We start from the raw sequence: 15,578 nt of genomic DNA on the forward strand, positions 1-15,578 counted from the left end.
AATTCTAATAATTTGTGATTTTGAAAATTTCTGAATATATTCTGTGAATTATGACAGTTTTATTTCTTTCCTTCCTATTCGTACAGCTTTTCTTTAAAAAAAATTTTTTTTAACGTTTATTTTTGAGAGACAGAGCACGAGTGGGGGAGGGGCGCGCGCACACACACACACACACACACACACACACACACACACACAGAATCTGAAGCAGGCTCCAGGCTCTGAGCTGTCATCACAGAGCCCGACAAGGAGCTTGAACTCACAAGCCGTGAGATCATGACCTGAGCTGAAGTCGGACGCTTAACCTACTGAGCCACCCAGGTGCCCCATAGCTTTTCTTTCTTTTTCTTGCTTTATTGCACTGGCTAAGACTCTACTAAAATGCTTAAGAGAAGTGGTAATAACTGATATCTCTGTCCCAACTCCTGATCTCAAGAGGGAAACTATTTCACCATTTATATAATACTTGTAGGTTTCTTTGTAGATACCATGCCCATTATTAGATTAAGGAAGAGCTCTTTCATTCTAAATTTGCTAAAGATTGCTGTCATGAATGAACATTGAATGTTTTTCACTTTTTTTTTTCAGTTAGTAAGATGGTCATATGATTTTTCTCTTTAGTTTTGATAGTATGAAGTATATTAATTGACTTTTTAAAATATGTAAGCAACTTTTGCATTCCTGAAATGAGCCAAACTTATTTTCTGGATTTGGTTGGTAAAGTTTTGTTCAGGATTTTTGCCTTTGTGCTCAAAAGTGTGTTGGACCTGTAATTTTTCTCTTTTATAATGTATTTATCAGATTTCAATGTCAAAGTTTTATGGCTTCAAAATGACTTAGGCTATTTCCTCTTTTTCTGTTCTCTGGAGTATTTTACTTAAGATTGACATTATTTTTTCTTTAAGCATTTGGAAAAAATTTACCAGTGAAGCCATCTGGACTTTTCTTTGTGGTAACATTTCCAATTATGGATCCAATTTATTTACTAATTGTAGGGCTAGTCATACCTTGTGTGAGTTTGATTATGCTTCTCTAGTAATCTATTAACATTGGACCTTTAAGTTGATATTATTTGATTGAAGTTGTTTATAATATATTCTTAATGGTCTTTGTAATATGAATAGAATCTGCAGTGATGTCCCCTTTTTTCATTCCTGACTTTGGTTATTTTTGTCTTTTTTTTTTTTTTTTTTTAGAGTCAGTCTTGCCAGGTGTTAATAAGTCTTTTTAAATAATCTACTTTGGTAGATTTTTGTTGATCCTCTCTGTTGTATGTTTATTTTGCTTTTCTTTCTTTCTACCTTCCCTTCCCTTCCCTCCTTCCTAAGATTTTACTTTTAAGTAATCACTATACCCAATGTGGGGCTTGAACATACAACCCTGAGATCAAGAGTTGCATACTGTATTGACTGGCCAGCCTCCGTTTGATTTATTTCTGCTCATTATTATTTTCTTCTTTTTACTTCCAGGGATTTAATTTATTCTTTTTCTAACAATTTGATGTGACTACTTAAATTTTTTTTCCAGGCTTTCTGCTTTTCTATTAATTTAAAGCTATAAATTTTCCTCTGGAAAGAGCTTTAGCTGCACCTCACAGGGTTTGTTTTGTTTTTAGTTTTCTATTACACACACACACACACACACACACACACACACACACGTGTGTGTGTGTATGTTTAACTTTATTTAATTTGAGAGAGAGGGAGAGCGCACGAGTGAGCAGGGGAGGGGCAGAGAGAAAGGGAGACAGAGAATCCCAATCAGGCTCCATGCTGTCAACCCAGAGCTTGATCTTATGAACTGTGAGGTGTCCCTATTTAATATATTTTTAAAAGTTGAGGTGTAATTGACCTATAATGTAGAAGTTTGAGGTGTGCAGTGTGTTGGTTTACGTATTGCAGTATGATTACCACTATCATGTTAGTTAATACCACCATATTATATATAATTCACGTAATGTCTTTTTTGTAGTGAGAACAATTAAGATCTAGTCTGTTAGCAACATTGAAGTTTATAATACGGTATTTTTTTTTTTTTAAGTTTACTTATTTTGAGAGAGAGAGAGTGGGGAAGGGGAAGAGAGCGGAGAGAGAGAATCCAATGTGGGGCTCGATCTCATGAACTGTGAGATCATGACCTAAGCCAAGAGTCACATACTTAACTGTCTTGAGCCACCGAGGCACCCCTATAATATAGTATTGTTGATGGTAATCACTATGTTGTGTGTTACATCTAAAACTTATTTATCTACTAGTTGCAAGTTTGTACCCTTAAACAGCATATAAGTTTTGATAATAATATTTTCATTATCATTCAGTAAAAAAATGTGTTTTCCTTTGTAATTCAATTTTTTTCTATTTAGAAGTACATTTGTTAATTTCTAAATATATGGGGATTTTTCTGGTTGTCTTTTGTTATTTATTTCTAGCTTAACTGCACTGTGGTCAGAGAACAGTCTGTATGATTTCAGTCCTTTGAAATTTGTTGAGATTTGTTTTGTGATTGGTTTATGGTAAAATTTTCATTGTGCGCGTGAAGAGACTATGTATTCTTCACTTGTTACTTCTGGTGTTTTATTGTATGTGATCATGTTGTTTTCATGTTCAGATTTTTATCCTTAATGATTTCTGTAATCTTTTTTTTCCCGTTAGTGAGAAAAGTATGTTAAAAATCTCCGACTGTGATTTTGAATAATTTTTTTTTCTCCTCATCATTTTGACAATTTTTGCTCTGATTATTTTGAGGCTGTTCTTAGATGCATACAGGTTTAGAATTCTTATCCCTTCCTCAAGAGTCTCTCATAGTTATGGTTTGCCTTTTTATCTCCAGTAATGTTTTTTACCTGTACTAATACTTTGTCTAATATTTTTATGTGTTTTAGATGTGTTATGGTTGTTGTTATTATTATCTGTTAACCTGGTACTTGTCTTTTACTGGAATATTTAGTACATATACATTTAATGGGGCTGCTGAAATGATGGGTTCTCATCTACCTTCTTATTTGGTGCTTTTTGTTTGTTCCGCCAGTTTGGTGTTTCTTTTTTTTCCTTACTTCTTTGGAATTTGTTACTGTTTTACTTCTCCCTCTTATTACTTTGGAACATGCAGTCGTTTATTATTGCTTTAGTGATTACTTTAGAAATTTCATCTTTCACATATTAGTGCCTTACATTAATTGGTACTTTTATCCTCTTCCTGGACTATAGAAGGACTTTAGAATACTTCAACTCCATTTAACCCTTTCTTGTCTTTTTTGCCATTGTTGTTATGTATGTTAATTTATTTTATTTTTAATTTTATTTTAATGTTTATTTATATTTGAGAGAGAGACAGACAGACAGACCATGAGTGGGGTAAGGGCAGAGAGAGAGGGAGACACAGAATCCAAAGCAGGCTTCAGGCTCCATGCTGTCAGCACAGAGCCCGATGCAGGGCTCGAACTCACAAACCACGAGATCGTGCCCTGAGCTGAAGTCGGACACTTAACTGAGCTACCCAGGCGCCCCTATGTTAATTTGATTTTCAACCCGAGAAGAAGTTATACAAACCATGTTCTATATAGCCAAATAAATTCAGGTCAGTAGTTATTGACTCTGGAGGCACAGTGGTGCCTGGCTCCAATTCTGCCAAATTACATCAGGATCTCTTGACAGAGGGGGTCATGCATTAATATTTTCTAAAAACTCCTCAGGTAATTAAAGTTTGTGGTAAGATTGAGAGGCTCTAATTTAGATGCACATATTTATTCTCTTCATTATTTTCATTTTTTAAAATGTTTATTTTTGAGAGAGTGCGTGTACGTGTGCTGGGGAGGGGCAGAAAGAGAGGGGGAGACCAAGGATCCGAAGTGGGTTCTGCGCTGACAGCGGAGAGCCCGATACGGGGCTGGAACTCACAAACCATGAGATCATGGCCTGAGCCACAAACGCTTAACCAACTGAGCCACGCAGACACCCCTTTCTTTGATATTTATTATGCCTCTTTCGTTTCTGACTTTTCTGGGATAATTTTTTTCTTCCAAAACATTTGAGAATTTTCTTAAGGATAGGTTGGCTGGTGACATATTCTTTCACTGAATATCTTTTTCACTGTCTTTCTTGAAAGAGGGTTTCATTGGGAATAGAATTTTTCTCATCATCTTAAAGCTCTTACTCCATTCCTGATATTTTATGTTACCAGTATCCTGATGTTGAATGTTATCAACAACTTACTAGAATTTGCTGTCAGCATAATTACCCTTCTTTGAAGGTAATATGTCCCTAAGTCTCTGTCTGCCTTTAAGCTTCTCCCTTTGAATCTGGTTTTCAGCAATTTTGCTATTACATACTTAGGTATAGGTTTCTTTTTTGTTGTTTTGTTTTTGTTTTTTTTTTTAAATGTATTCTCCTTGCAGAGCTTCTTGAATCCGTGATTTGATGCCTTTCATCAGTTTTAGAAAATTCCCAGCCATTTTCTTTCTAAATATTTAAATGTTGCTTCTGCGTAATTCTCTCCTCTCCTATGGGACTCCAAAAACAAACATGCTAGATGTTGTCACTGTATCCTGTGTCTCTCACTGTGCCTCATTTGATAAATTTTCTTCTGGCCCATCTTTCTGTCTACTAACAGTTTTTTCAGCTATATCTGATCTGTGAAGTTCATCCATTGAGTTCTTAATTTCAGTTATTGTAGTTTCAGTTTTGTAGTTAAAATTTTTTAGAAATTGTTTCTCGATCACATTGCAGTTCTCAAGTTTTGTCGTCTGTGTCTCTGAACGTGGTAAATATCGTTTGTTTGTGTCTGATAATTCACCATGGAGGTCTTGCCCAGCCAGGGGCCAGTGTATACCTGCAAGAGCAGACTGTTCTCATCACGTGTAGCTGTCCAGGTTGGACTGGGACTTGGTAATCTGGTTCAGCCCAGTCTCCCTGTCCAAGAAGTAGCTCATCCCAGCCACAACCTGCTTGCGGGTGAGCAGCACGGGCAGTGTGCAGCTGTGGCACCTGTCGTTGCTGGCCTTGTCCTCCCTGAGGGTGAAGCTCGCTGTTGACAGAGTCCCACCGGGCACCCGTTATTGGAGACTTGGTGTGTCTCCTGCTGGTCCTGGGGCTCTGGGCCAGGGCCGGAGAGCCCGGCAGGAGCAGCGTGGTGGACAGGGGCCTGGCCGTCGTGTGCTTGCAGGCAGGTGAAACCCAGGGGGGAGCGATCCGGGAGTGACCCTCCCTGCTTTTTAAAATGTGTAACATTTGCCCCCTCAGTTGCCTTTCCATACCCTGAATATGGAGTACTTAAGTTGATGCACAGACGTTTCCAGTTACCCCAGAAAAAGGCTGTTTACCAGTCAGAGGTTGGGTATTTGCAGCAGTATTGGAATTCTAATTTGAATATTTGATTGCATTTTGCCCTTATTTTATAAGAATGAGGAAATGGGAAACAGTGTTTATTGTATTGATGTGTTGGTACTTGGTGCTTTCTGGAGAGTCTGTGAACTTAGGTGAATACTGTGTTCCTACAATTATGTAGGAAAAGAGAAGGAATGTTTTTATTTATTTTATTATTACTCCTTTTTTATTTTAAGTAGGCTCATGGCACTTGAACTCATGACCCTGAGATTGGGAGTCACATGCTCTACTGACTGAGCCAAAGAGGCCTTCCTATGAGGGAATGTTTTTTAGATGCTGGAGTTAAGTTTCCAAGGGTATTTTTTCCCCTGAAACACTGGGAGTAATTGACATTTGTATAAATAGTTCCCTTAGCAGAACCCCAAAATAACATGCATGTCTTTGAACTTGCCCATTGGGGTGCCTGGGTGGCTCAGTTGGTTAAGCATCTGGCTTTGGCTCAGGTCATGATCTCCCAGTTCATGGGTTTGAGCCCAGTGTCGGGCTCTGCATTGACAGTTCAGAGCCCGGATGGAGCCTGCTTTGGATTCTCTGTTTCCTCTCTCTCTACCCCTCCCCTGCTTGCGCTCTGTCTCTCAAAAATAAATAAATAAACATTAAAAAAAAAAAGAGAATATATTAGATACAAAGCAAGGATATCTCTATTCTGTGATGTATTTAATTCATTCCTTTATAATTGGATATTTACGTTTCTAATTTTTCTCTAAACAATATGCAATAGATATTGCTCTTTTTTTTTTTAAACCACTTTAGCTGTATCTCAAATTAACATTTAAAAGAAGCTTTGGATATAACTTGTTCTTAAGTTGAAGACTTTTCATGGTAATTGGTTAATTTGAAGACCTTCATAGTTGTCATTATTAGTCCATATTTATTAAATTGCTATGTGCAGGCCACTGTGACAGTACAGAGAACACCACAGCTAAAGGCAGCATGTAGTTACTAAGATGACAGATGAAAGAAATCTTTATGTTGTTGGAGAAATGATAGTCAACATGTTTCCAGTATTTTAAAATAGATTATTTTAATAGAATATATATATATATATATTTATTTATTTAAAAAAAACATATTTCTTGGGTTTACTTCCAGATATTTTACATATGTCAGCCTAAAGATATAAAATTTTCTCTAAATTGTACAAATGAAATTTGATAAATTTTTTTTGGTGAAATATGTGTAACATAAAAATGGTTAAAATGGTCAATTTGAAGTTTATAGTTCAGCAGCATTAAGTACATTCAGAGTATTCTGAAACCACCAGCACTGTTTCCAGAGCTCTTCATCATTCAAACAGAGACTCTGTACCCATTACACATAAACTCCCTGTCTCTCCCCCACCCCAAGCTCCTGGAAACCTCTCTTATGAATTTTTCTGTTCTTACAAATGTTCTAATAAAACATTATAATGTTTTCAAAGTAAATGTATCAGAATGTCATTCTTATTTGTTTATTTGTTTATCTAAAGTTTATTTTGAGAGAGAGCACATGAGCAGGGGAGGGGCAGAGAGAGAGAATCCCAAGCAGGCTCTGCCCGTCAGCACAGAACCGGATGTGGGTTTTGACCTTACATCTATGAGATCCTGACTCAAAATCAAGATTCCAACACTTCCTGACTGAGCCACCCAGGCGCCCCCATATGGTAATTCTTCATGTAACTTTTTGGGAACTGCCAAACTGTTCTGCATAGTGGCTGTACCATTTTACATTCCCACCATCAGCACACAAGGGTTCTAATTTCTCCACATCCTCCCCAACAGTTGTTTCTATTATTTTTTGATAAGAGCCATCCTAATGGGTGTGAAACGGTGTCTCATTGTAGTTTTCATTTGATTTCCCTAATGATTAGTGATGTAGAGCATCTTTTCATCTTGGCCACGTATATACCTTTTTTGGAGAAATGTCTATTCATGTCTTTTGCCCATTTTTGAATTGGGTTTTTGTTGTTGAGATGTAGGAGATCTTTATATATTCTAAATATTCATCTCTTACCAAATACGTGACTTGCAGATATTTTCTCCCATTCTTTGGGTTGTCTTCATTGTCTTGAGTGCCCTTTGTGCAGAAGTTTTTAATTTTGATAAAGTCCAATTTAGCTATTTTGTGTGTATATCTTTTGGTGTCATTATCTAAGGAATCGTTGCCAAATAAAATGTGAAGATTTGCCCTTCTGTTTTCTTTTAACAGTTTTATCTTTTTAGCTCTTGTGTTTAAGTCTTTGATCCATTTTGAGTTAATGTTTGTTTGTGGTTTAAGGTACGTGGCCAACTTCATTCTTTTGCAGGTGACTGTCCAATTGTCCCAGCAATATTTGTTGAAAAACCTGTTCTTTCCCTATTGAATAGTCTTGGCACCCTTGTCAAAAATCATTTGATTATATATGCGAGAGTTTATTTTTGAGGTCTCTATTCTATATATCTGTCTTTATGCCAGTACCACATTGTTTTGATCACCATAGGTAGCTTTGTGGTAAGTTTTGAAGTCAGGAAGTGTAAGTCTTTAAACTTTGTTCTTTTTCAAGAGCATATTTCCATATGAATTTTTAAGATTTCTAAAGAAATTTATGCAGAAAACACTTGGGATTTTGATGGGGATTGCACTGAATTAGTAGATTGCTTTGAGTAATTGTTAATCTTAAATCTTTAGGTCTTCAACAAATTTTTGTAATAAAATTTTTTTAAATCGACATAATATGATTAATTTTAGTTTATACTATGACTTCTGGGTGCTAGATGTTGATGAAATTTATGCTTTTTAAATTAACTGCCATCCCTACTAACTGATTCCTGGTGCATTACCTGAGAGTAGAGATGGGAAACCTGCCGCCTGCACACAGAATGTGGCCTATTCTTCTCTTTTATTTGACTCTTCACCATGTTGGGCTTCATTGTATTTTCTCTTTCTCTCTTTTTTTAAATTTATCTATTTATTTTGAGAGAGCACCCCAAGCTGAGAGCATGGAGCCCGATGCAAAGGCTCAAACCCAGGAACTGTGTGTGAGATCATGACCTGAGCCGAAATCCAGAGTCAGATGCTTAACTGACTGAGCCACCCAGGCACCCCAGGCTTCATTGTATTTTTAAATTCAAATTAAACATCACCATTTCCAGAATGTTGGGCAGGCTCAGATGGAAGATTGTGCAGGTCTTGATCTCAGGGTTATGAGTTTGAGCCCCGTGTTGGATGCAGAGATTGCTTAAAAATAAAATCTTAAAATTAAATAAAGGGGCACCTGGCTGGCTCAGTCGATTGGGCATGCGACTCTTGATTTCAGCTCAGGTTATGATTCCCTGGTTATGGGATTGAGCCCTGCCTCAGGCTCTACACTGAGCATGGAAACCTGCTTAAGTTTCTCCCCACCCCCACCCCCCCGCCCCCTCCCCCGCTTGCACTTTCTCTCTCTCTCAAAAAAATAAAATAAAAACAAGCATTGCCATTTCCAAATAATGTGGATATTTTATGTGAAAATTCCTTTCCAGTTTAAAAACAATTGGAAGTCCTGGCAGCAATGCTCAGGTAGCACTGGGCCCACTTTAGATGAGAGGGGGACTCTGATTACCATGAGGGAGTTGAATGTGGGTTGCCATTTTTGTCTTATACTCCTGTCTGCTTCTGTTACCTCTCTGATATCCACAGGCAGAAAGTTTTCAACCCTGTTGAAAAGAGAGAAAGTTGGATTGAGTTATCTCTTGCAATAAATGTTTATTACTCATGGCATATTTCAAGTGGACTAAAAACCACCTTTCATAACAGAGTCTTCTTTGACTGGTTGGCCTCTGCCCTGCTCCCTCCCCCCTTTTTTTAATTGAAAAAGTTTTTTTTAATGTTTATTTATTTTTGAATGAGAGAGACAGAGTGTGAGCAGGAGAGGGGCAGAAGGAGAGGGAGACACAGAATGTGAAGCAAACTCCAGGCTCTGAGCTGTCAGCACAGGGCCCGATGTGGGACTTGAAGTCACAAATTGCCAGATTATAACCTGAACCCCACAAGATCATGACATGAGCCAAAGTCAGACACTTAAGGGACTGAGCCACCCAGGTGCCCCAACTTTTTTTTTTTTTTTTAAGTAATCTCTGCACACAACCTGGGGGTCAAAGTCACAACCCTGAAATCAAGAGTCACTCCACTAATGGAGCCAGCTAGGCACCCCTCCTTGTAGCAGCTCTTAAAAAAAATGAGGCTTGATTAGATTCCTCAGAATCTACATTAATAAAATATCCTGCTGGGCTGTATTATGAAAGATTAATCTTGAGAACTGATACAAGTCATTGAGACTGAAGATTGGTTAATGTTGTTTTTTAAACAATGGAAATAGTAATCAGGGGAGATTAAAATCAGATTAAAATGGTTTAAGTATTGATTTTAAAAGATTAAATGCAAAACCTGATAAGCTCCCAGCCAAGCTGAGCCATTACGTGTGGTTTTATGTGTGTATGTAGAGTGAGTGAAGAAGTTGAACTTGTCACAGAATAATGGAAGTGAAGGCATATTGTAGATCTGGTGCCAGTTTCCACTGGATGAATAAATCTTCATTAAACTATCCCTATGGTGATCTGATATTATGATATTATATCTGTCTTCAAGAAGCTATGGAAAATAGAAGAGAACATAAACTTCAAGTCGGGTTGGAGGTAATGATAGTAGCTTCAGTACACATTATTAAGAAGAAAGTGTTATAAGTCTATTTTTAGCACTCTTTTTACTTCATAATTTGTGAAGATACATTTCTTTTGGATATCCTGTGGTGCCATACTGGTATTTGGGACATTTGGGGTTTTATGGGGCCAGTGGTTTAGAGGAAAGCAAAGAGACAAGTGATCAGGTCAAGAGTGTCCTATGTAAATACAGGTAAGGTTACATTATTTCATACGACCACAGGTAGAATTCATTGTTGGCCAAATAAAATACTATGTTAAGTATTACTGAGATTAACATAGGGCTTCTGTGATGTTCTGTAGGCAACTATTGGTCTTACATACTTCTGGGGGTGTTTGAAACCAGTTTTTTCATAAGGCTGAAGAAGCCACTTTAACATAATATGGACACTCATGTACAGGCCGGCATTAAGTATTTGAAATGAGTTGCAAAAATTCTTCCATTGAGCTACTTACTAGTTGTTCTCAAGAGATGTGGAGGGTGAAGGAGAGTCATTCTAATACAGGCCAACCTGGATCGCTCAAATTTGGCTGAGGTACTAAGTTACCAGATAGTAAGTACTATGCCTAAGTAGCTATTTGACCTCCCAGTCTTTAAAGGATTTAAGGTGAACTAGCTCTGATGACTTTGTAAGATATTTAGAAGAAAAACAAGAGATTTCTATAGGAAAGCATGTTTGCTACACAAGTTCTCATATGTGCTGAAGATGACCTCTGTGCCTAAATGCTGAGGAGCCTTTTTTTGGGGGAGGGGCAGGAAGGATACTGTGTAGGCAGAAATAATTTCTTGCAGTGTTTGCGTTGACATCATTTAGAGGCTAATGTAACTAACTAAGGACTATGTAACTAAGGACATATAAACACTGTAGTAGAGTTACTGTTTCATAAACTGGTGTGATTGTTGGTGCTCTCAAACCATACTCAGTTTTCATGGGGTGAATTTTTAAGAGTTGAATTTGTGTCTACATACATATATATGTGTGTGTGTATGTAAAACATGCATACATGTATGGTTGTGGGTTGTAGTGATATATTAAAGAATAAAGGCTTTTAACTGTCTGGGACTTTTTAACAATTTGGGAATATATAACACCAGGTCAGCAAGGCGGTTGTCAGTTTTTCATCCAAAATACAGTAGTTTGGAATTTGCTGATGGTTGCCAGGCTGTCGTCTGCCTTTTACTGATTTGCTTTTATGACGTGTTTGAATTCAAATTAAAATAGGGGGGCACCTGTGTGTCTTAGTTAAGCATCCGACTTATGGCTCAGGTCATGATCTCGAGGTTTGTGAGTCTGAGCCCCATATCAGGCTCTCTGTTGATAGTGCAGAGCCTGATTCAGATCCTCTGTCTCCTCTCTCTGCCCCTCCCCTGCTCTTGTGTGTTGTCTCTTTCTCCTTCTCAAAAATAAATAAACATTAAAAACAAGTGCTTTAAAAATGGCATGTGATTATCAAGAGTAAGTGATTCAACTTGGTCTGAGCATTGTCTGTAAATCTTCAAAGGAAGGAGGTTTTTCTTTTTTTTTTTAATATGAAATTTATTGTCAAATTGGTTTCCATACAACACCCAGTGCTCATCCCAACAAGTACCCTCCTCAATGCCCGTCACCCACTTTCCCCTCCCGCCCACCCCCCATCAGCCCTCAATTTATTCTCAGTATTTAAGAGTCTCTTGTGGTTTGCCTCAAAGGAAGGAAGTTTTTAGCCCAAGGAAAGGATGGTTTGATTGCTCCAGGAAAAAAAAAAAAAAAAATGATTAGGTGGATTTTTAGGAAACCAGCATTCAGGGGAAAGCTACAAATACTGGAATGGAAACACCACAGAGTTTTCCAGAAAAGTTAGCTGAATTTGGGAGTAAGAGATCACTATATATCTTTGGAAAAATGCCTGACTCCTTCCTTGACGTGATTGATGCATTCGTGTATAATGAATTGGCAATGGACTCATCCAGGCATGTAAATTTGAAGGAGATAATAAGGGTCTTAGAGCCACAAAGGGTATTCACACTTGCTCCAGAGGAGTTTTCCAGGAAAAGATGATGTCATCTCCCTATACTTCATTAGATTTAAATATTTTAAGAAGGCTTAGCCGCTCATGAAGGAAACAGTCTAAAAGAACTTTTATGGGGGAGATACTTAAGTTTATAACAACATTTATGTGTATTCTTTTTTCTCCTGATTTTCATATTCAGGAATAGAGTCCTAATTTTTATATTACACCCATAGAAACCAGGGGTACCATCACTGCACCTTTTATTTTGGCTTAGCTTTTAGCTATTGTTTAGGAACCAGATAGAAGTTGGGCCATCCTCTATGGCAGAGTTTAAGAATCTTTCCTTTTTTTTTTTTTTTTTTTAATCTTCATTTATTTTTGAGAGAGCGAAAGAGTGCAAGCAGGGGAGGGGCAGAGAGAGAGGGAGACACAGAATCTGAAGCAGGCCCCAGGCTCTGAGCTGTCAGCACAGAGCCTGACGTGGGGTTCGAACCCATGAACCATGAGTCCATGACCTGAGCTGAAGTTGGACACTCAACCAACTGAGCCACCCAGGCTCCCTTAGAATCTTTCCTTCTTAATTAGAATTATTTTTTCTCTTCTACCAGGCCAAGCCTTCATGCACATGAGGACTTGTGACTCATTCATTTTGTTGTCTTTAGAGCCTACTCTTGTAAGGTCTTAAAATGTTTACTGACTTAAAAATAATTGAATCAACAATTTCTATGTGATGTGAACATCATATCATATATGCTCTATCTGTTCTGGTTTTTTTATTGTTTTTGGATGACCCTTGGATTTTGTTATGTGGTTGTCAGAAGCCTGGAAGAAGAGGGTTTGTTTTTTTTTTTTTTTGTTATGTCTCAGTGATGGTTCCTTTTATATATGTGGATCTGAGAAGTTTGAGGAATGGAGGGAGACTGTCCACACCCCCCCCCCCCCCCCACCTCCCAGCAGTTGGATAAAATAAGAACTTTGGCTCTTGGCACTTAACCCACTTCCATAACCCATACTGAATCCTCTCCCCCCACCCCTTTTTAAATACTGAATCTCTCTTTTTTTAATGTGTGTTTGTTTTGAGAGTGAGTGTGTGTGCCTGTGCGCGCTCAGGGGAGGAGCAGAGAGAGAAAGAGAGAATCCCAAGCAGGCTTCAAGCTGTCTCTGCAGAGCCTCATGCAGGGCTTGATCCCATGAACTGTGAGATCATGACCTGAGCCAAAATCAAGTCAAAAGGCTTAACTGACTGAGCCCCCAGTCACCTCAGTACTGAATCTCTTGTAAGAAGAAATGTCTCAAGGTCCTTTTTCCTGTCTAATTCCTGTTCATTATTTTACTTCACTTGTCTATTTTGAACTAGCCTAGCCTCTTCACTGAAGTTTTATGGCTTTTAACCCATTTAACTCTTGGCAACTGGAAGATTTATCAAGGAACAATCTGAGTTCCTACCCCATTCTTCCAATCACTAGAAACTCCTGCTAGCTTTAGTCTTCATGATGAAAGAAGGGAAAATGCTGTATGTATATATATATATGGAATATATATATAATATATTGTATATATTATTTATATATATGGAATATATATATAATATATTGTATATATTATTTATATATATATGGAATATATATTTATATATATGGAATATATATATATGGAATATATATATAATATATTGTATATATTATTTATATATATATGGAATATATATAAATATAATATATTATAATATAAATATATATATTTATATATATAATATATATTTATATAAATATATAATATATATATAAATATATAAATATATATATAATATATAATATGTATATTCCATATATATATAAATATATGGAATATAAAGGTGAATGAAAAAAAAGCATTCGGGTCATGCCTTCCTAGCACAGTATTGACTGAACATTGAACACAGCACTGTCCCACAGAAATAAATGCAAGCCACACACATGTAATTAAAATTTTTCTAGTTGACATTTTTTTAAAAAGCAAAAAATAGCTTTGGTTGGCTCAGTCCGTAGAGGATGTGAGTCTTGATCTTGGGGGTCATGAGTTCAAGCCCCATGTTGGATGTGGAGCCTGCTTGCAAAAAATAGGTGAAATTAGTTTGAACTTTATATTTTATTTAACCCAATATATTTGAGATAGAATCATTTCAATATGTATAACCATGTTATGAAGTCAACATGTAGTAAAGTTGAGATATTTTGCATTTTAAAATTTACATATTAAGTCTTTGAAGTTCTGCATATATTTTACATTTATAGCCACATCTCAACTTGGATGGTAATCTTCATTGGAAATATTTGATCTTTATTTAGATTGCATGAAGTTTACAGGTGGCAAAGTAGACTAACGTTCTCAAGCTCCAAACAAAACATTTTCTAATAATTGAATGAAATAAAAATAAAATCATGTTCCTTTGATATTTGCATGCATGTTGACATAACTGGCTCATGTTTTTTAGAATCAATTTCACCTTGAAACAAAAGTATGTACACTCAAAACTGTCATTTAAGTCAATCCACTAACTCTTGTATGAACTCAGTACTATTCATATCAATTCAAAGGAGCATCGCATAAGTTGAAAGCACCCCGAAATTAATCAGTGTCAGCAGGCATTCTTCAGATTTCTCTTGTAGTTTTTGTAACCAGTGCACATCACACTATGCTTTTAATTAAAATCTTCTGTATATTCATATTATAAAATGAGTAAATTATTAATTTGTATAAAAAATTTTAATTTCGACATAACAATTTTTTGTGGTTATATAGCAAAGGCACAAACTTTCCTTCCCTTTGAACATTGTATTCATATGCAGGGTGATAATGATGTGACTGTATTAGGTTTGCTAGGGCTACTGTAACAAAATACCACAGACTGGGTAGCTTAAACAACAGAAATGTATTTTCTCACATTTCTAGAGGCTGGAAGTCCAAGATCAAGGTGCCAGTGGGGTTGGTTTCTGGTGGGTCCTCCCTCCTTGTCTGGTGGGTGGCTGCCTTCTTGGCTGCCTCCTCACCTGGGCTTTCCCCTTTGTGTGGGAGGGAGGGAGGGAGGGAGTGAGTGAGAGAGAGAGAGAGAGAGAGAGAGAGAGATGGATCTCTGATGTCTCTTCCTCTTATAAGAACACCAGTCCTGTTGGATTAGGGCCCCTCCCTTATGACTTCATGCAACCTTGTTTACCTCCTGAAGGAGACCTCCTGTCTCCTAATACAGTCACATTGGGGGTAGGGCTTCAACATAAGAATGGGGTTGGCAGTCAGTGATGAGATACTTCCTTATTCTTTTAAAACCCACACCTTAGATTTTGTGAAATAGCTATTTCAAGATCTAAATCTAAGTTCAGTGTACTTTGATTCTTAGTGTTAATGCCTTTTAAAGGGGAAACCTTACATAGATGCATACATCTAAAGATCTAAGGTGGTAGCATGTTGCTGTAGTTATCACATTCATTTTTCAGTCTTACCATTAATTACAGAAATATGCTTGAAATTTCACTAGTAAACTTCCTCTTCCTTGTCACTCATCAGTATCCTTACA

General features: G+C 37.1%; 1 protein-coding gene and 1 long non-coding RNA gene across 5 annotated transcripts in view; one reads left to right on the forward strand and one right to left on the reverse strand.

Moving 5' to 3' along the window:
• Positions 1-15,578, forward strand: part of APLP2 (amyloid beta precursor like protein 2) — an 86,608-nt gene that overhangs the window by 8,757 nt on the left and 62,273 nt on the right. The window lies entirely within an intron of this gene.
• LOC123600938 lies at positions 1,197-14,834 on the reverse strand. Its single transcript, XR_006713887.1, has 3 exons — positions 14,823-14,834; positions 5,932-5,938; positions 1,197-1,323 (listed from the first exon to the last, which is right to left on the reverse strand). It is a non-coding gene; the product is annotated as an uncharacterized LOC123600938 (long non-coding RNA).

This window comes from Leopardus geoffroyi, chromosome D1, assembly GCF_018350155.1.
Source record: "Leopardus geoffroyi isolate Oge1 chromosome D1, O.geoffroyi_Oge1_pat1.0, whole genome shotgun sequence".
Taxonomy (NCBI): domain Eukaryota; kingdom Metazoa; phylum Chordata; class Mammalia; order Carnivora; family Felidae; genus Leopardus; species Leopardus geoffroyi.